This window comes from Anopheles aquasalis, chromosome 3 (genome assembly GCF_943734665.1).
Source record: "Anopheles aquasalis chromosome 3, idAnoAquaMG_Q_19, whole genome shotgun sequence".
NCBI classification, from domain to species: domain Eukaryota; kingdom Metazoa; phylum Arthropoda; class Insecta; order Diptera; family Culicidae; genus Anopheles; species Anopheles aquasalis.
The window spans coordinates 66,748,549-66,753,548 of NC_064878.1; the positions used below are offsets into that span (position 1 = coordinate 66,748,549).

The 5,000-nt window shown below is 51.7% G+C and overlaps 1 protein-coding gene across 5 annotated transcripts in view; it reads right to left on the reverse strand.

Moving 5' to 3' along the window:
- LOC126574362 (uncharacterized) overlaps positions 1-5,000 on the reverse strand; it is a 200,246-nt gene that overhangs the window by 86,240 nt on the left and 109,006 nt on the right. The gene's annotated exons all lie outside the window — the stretch shown is intronic.

A 5,000-nucleotide genomic window follows, 5' to 3' on the forward strand; every position in this document is an offset into this window, starting at 1 on the left:
GGTACAAACCGATGGGACGTGATCCTTCAAACGCCGTTGCGCAAGCCTCCAGGGTACATTAGATTGCAAGCACTGACCCTGTAATTGACCAGCTCTACCTCAGCGTTTGTTGCCCCAAAGCTCATAAAACATAAACGATTCCCGCCTAGGCATAAATAAGCATCCGAGACCGAGACCAAGGCGGAAAGACCTGTGTGGTGGTGTGTTCCCCGTGAAGGAAATAATGTTATTACGTTATCGCGCATAATCATATCTTGTAGCGGAATGATACCTTCACCAACGAACGGGAGGGGGACGATAACATGCTACACATCCCGTAGGGGGACCCCACTAGAGGAGAGGAGATCGCGCACCATCTCGTGCGAGCCTGACAGCATCAAATGAGGTGCTAAATAAATGGCTCTCGATGGCTCTCGATGGTCCTCGGTAGGGTGTCCGGAGTGAAATGGCACCTGCGGGCGGTCGGTCCGGTGCTCTTCCTGGTGGTGATAGCCCCGCGAGTGAGAACCGTTCATTCTCGATGCGAAATGCCCGGTTGATGGTGATGGCTGAGACGGTTGATCGGTCTTTTGCGGTCTGGTCAGGCTATATGTCTACATTATTGACCCCTTTCTTCCTTCACCAGCGGGCGGGTGTTCGATCGATTAACCTTCAGGCGTCTCGGGCGCGCTCGCCACTCGATGATCTCGGTGCACACGCAACAAGCTCTCACCTTCATCGAAGAACGCCAACGCCTGATGTGCATTTTTCCCTCTTTGCCGGAACGGTCTTACAATAGGAACGTGTCATGAGGCGACACCAACGAACCTCCTTAGAGTGAAGAATGGTTTGATTATGACAATACTTCGCCCGCGTGTACTCAGTCAGTCGCGATGCTCAATTAAGCCTCAGCTTTTGTTGCATTCTTGCTCCGTGTGTCCAGGCTCTGAAACGGAACCAAAGACGAAGCTGCATTGTCCACGAGGGACACGGCAATGGCGGTCCCTTTTTTGAAGTCCACGGACCCCGAGGAGACGATGCAACATAGTGGTCAATTGACATTATCACGCGAACGAAAGAAGCGACAGGTCAGAGATTGGAAGATTTGAAACTTTTCGTGTCCCGTGGGGTTCAAATTTGGACGCCGGTGGTGATAATTTTGGAATTGAGATTAAGACGAAGACGATTCTCGTTGTATGCATCAAACAAATACCACGAGCACGATCATACCCCGAACACTTCCGGCGAAAGTGATCTCTATAAAACACAATTAACAATCAAGGGCAACATCGATCGTAGGGCATCGATTGGGTGCACGCATTTGGATGGATTTGGTTTTATGATTTAGCATTTTGTGGCGTTTCCCTTGGCCCTTGGCCACGATCGTGACGGTTCCCTGGAAGAGGAAACATTTTAGAAGATTTCATTTTCCACAACAAAAAACCAACGACGACGACGCCGACGACGTGCGTTCACTCCCTCGCTAGATTATGCTCGCATTCGAAGACGGCCTCCCTTTTGGTATCGGCAAATGGCCTCGATCACTTTCGTTTCCAGCCCCAGCAGAGTGGTCCAGAAATGCATTGCCTCCAGCGCGCGATCGTCGATAGAGAGCGGTGGGGGTCTAACAAGCTACTCATCGTTTTTATTGCATCCAGGCCATCACTAGCAGCCAACGAAACGTCCCGAAAACACTTTGTCCAGCTTGGCCCCCCCCCCCCCCCCCCTGGACACTCCTGCTCCCGGATTTTTATCCTACCACGCAAGTGCATGCGAATGCTGCATCAAGATGGTGGTGGTGGTCTGTGTCCGTGGCCTCGAAAATCGTTCGTTTATTGAAATGGCTTTTAGCTTCGCCGCGTTGCGAGTGTGTGCACAAACCAGACCAGACCAAACCACGGAAGGGCCCGGAGGACCACTGGTCTGGCGTGCATCGGAAGATATTTGAAAATTCTCGAACCCATCAAACTGGGCTCCCCGGCCAACAACCCGACACCAGACGCTCGGTTTATTGTCGTGTCGTAAAAGACGGCTAAAGCATCCGGGGCCTCGCGCAGCCTCTTCCCCTCTCCCACTCTGCCCAGGGGACATTTAACGATAACGAGTCGAACGTGTGGCTCGATCGTTCGATTTTCAAACTCAAAATCTTTGCGTTGTTTTGGCGTTTGCCACTCACTCCCATGGTCACCACCATCGGGAGGGCGTCATGAATAAATCAAACGTCTGGGACGCTATAATTTATGTCACGAGGTGAGGCAAGGCGAGGGACGATGTTTGCAAACTCCGCCGTGGTGCATCTTTAAAATGCATTTCTTGTTCTTCGGTTTTACGGTGCACTTTGAACGCATTTGTCGGTGCCACAGAGTGTTAGTGCTTGGAAATCATTTCTTTCGAGTTCTAAGAATGAACTGACGTCAGTTACAATGTAATGGAGGTAACGATTGCGCATAATGCTCCGTTCACCACCTAAAGTCGTCCGTTGTACCGTTGGATCTTGGTCTCGCGGTCAACGCGACGTAAGAAGTGTCGCGCCAGCATCCGCACAGAAGCTTCTTGCCACACCAGCAGCCATCATCATGATCGTCTTCATCAACATTTTTTGTACTCCGTTATGCTCCACAGAATGTCCACACCGCATCTGGCGTCTGGCCGAGAGGATGATGACAGCATCCGAAGCGCCACAGAAAGACAGCGCCGGGAGAGTTATGAGTTTTTGTCGCCCATTGCTACGGGGTTGTTTGGAACGACATGGCGCCGGTCGCCAGTGACGTTCCGAGATCGCGTCTTGATCTTGCGCGACCACGCGCATTGCGCTCGATCTCCGATAAAAACTCATTAAACGAAACATCGATCAAGTGATCGATTGTGTGGTGTGTTTGCACAGCCATTGGTCAAGGTCCCTGGTGCGGTCAGCAGCAAGCGATCGGTGCGCAACGATCGATCACTCGATCGCGATACCGTCGACCACCGACAGAATGTGGCGTGGCGGTCCACCCGGTGCTGCTGCTGCTGTCACCAAATTAGCGCACAAACTTATGCTTTTATGCTACTGGCTGGGGGGGGGGGGGGGGGGGTTTCGGGGAGCCAGAACTACCCTTCCTTCCTCCAGCGTGTCAGCGTCAGGGGTCTGAAAAGGGCGCTCGGTTTAATTTATCTCGTAAGCGATTTGCTAATTTATCGCCATGATTTATGTCTTCGCCATCGCCGCGATCTATGGCTATATGGGGCGGTTTGGGTCAGGGTGACTCGCCGATTGAATCTGTCTGGAGTGTCGGCATGTTTTCTTTTTCCCTCCTTTTTTTTGTCTCCTGATCCGTACGGTACACCACACACAGCAACGAAGGTGACCAGAACTCACCACCCGTTAGAACATGAGTCACACTGGCGCGTACTCCCGGACAGAACCTCCCCCCCGGGGCCTATATGTGTCTGGAATGGACCGTGTGTTAAGACCTTCACCGTCAGCCCACGCAAGCGCTTGTTTTTATTGCAAATAACAAAATGGAAAGCACACACAGCCTGGTTGGCACAAACAAACATACAAACACGCCCGGGAGATCCGGAGATCACAGAAGACAGAACGTTTGCCAGCACCTTTCGGGAGAACGTTTGCTTCTCGCCGCGCTCGCCAGAGAAAAGACAAAGAACTCGTAAATTCTGCGCTCTACATGCAGCGTCCCCCGTCCCAAAAATGGCGCCCCTCGTGCGATCTGACATTTCATAAATCAACAACGCGATTATAGCGAGCTTTATTTTTTCGGGACAGTTCGACAAAACAGTCCCGGTCGCGCGATTAACCTTTTCCTAATTGGCCACGCGATGCCGCAGTGCGCTCGCGCTAATGATTGTGTCAATTTTCTCGAGCCCATATAAAGCCGCCCGGGACGTGTAGCGATGCGATGCGTTTTATTGTAGTTCCCGGGGTCAATAAATTTGCCTACAGCACAGACGAACGCACGGAAGTGTCGTGGTACGCCATATGGTCTGGGCACGTGGTGTGGTGGAGTTCCGTTTTTAGAATTTTACGCCGATGTTCCGCATATCGAAAGTTAATAGGCAGGGCGTGTGCCTCCTTCTCTCGTCCTCTCCACGCTTCCTGTCTGTATGTTCTACACGACTTTTTCATTTTCAATCAACAGCATATATTAAAATCCAGCCACTGCTTGTCTCGGGTGCGCTCCACGTTAGCTTCTGAGCTGGAGCAAACCCAGAAGGGGAACAATGAACGCCACACTGCGGCCGCACGGTTCGAACTTCAAAAAGAGGATTTAGACGGCATCAGATACACGTTCCGGTGGCTGAGTCTAATTGAATTATGAGGCGTATGTCGCCAATCAAGATCGCAACTGGAGCCCCCAGGGACCACAAAACTCGCGTGCCACACCTTAAGCGCGGTCTCTGGTACCTCCGGAATGCGGATTAATCCGAGCAACAATTAGATTCGCGCACTTTATGATTCAATTTAGGCGTTCCACAACCCCTCCACAAAAGGTTGCACGAATTCGATCTAAATGTCAACTACACAACGGGCACTCCAGTCTCTCCGCTGCGCGGTTTGAGCTCTTGGATACACAACTTAATGCTTCCGTCAAACCGGCAACTTAAGCTCCAACGCTTCGTCGTTGAAAATGAAAAACGATCACGCAAAGAACGCAAGTCCAAAGTGTCTCACCGAGCGCAAATAGCATACGCACGTTTGCGGGGTCCCGGAATGTCGAAAGAAAGAATCCAAGAACGATAATTGGACCGCGCTTGGCTGAGCGGTGGCGGTGGTACAATAAATCGTACGCTTGGATTGAGAGGACGGAGCAGCCAGTGGAGTCTTGTGACCGCAGCACCGGGCACCGGACACCGGACCTGGCGGATTGTATGTTTCTCGCGCGCTTTTTGGCCGATTACTCTTCGAGCTGCCAGCGAGCCACGGTGGCCATACAATGAGCCAACAAAAAGAAAAGGGAGAAGCAAGATTTTGCTTGATGGAATTGGAGTAGCTCGTTTGGGGAGCTTGCGGCCTGTGAATG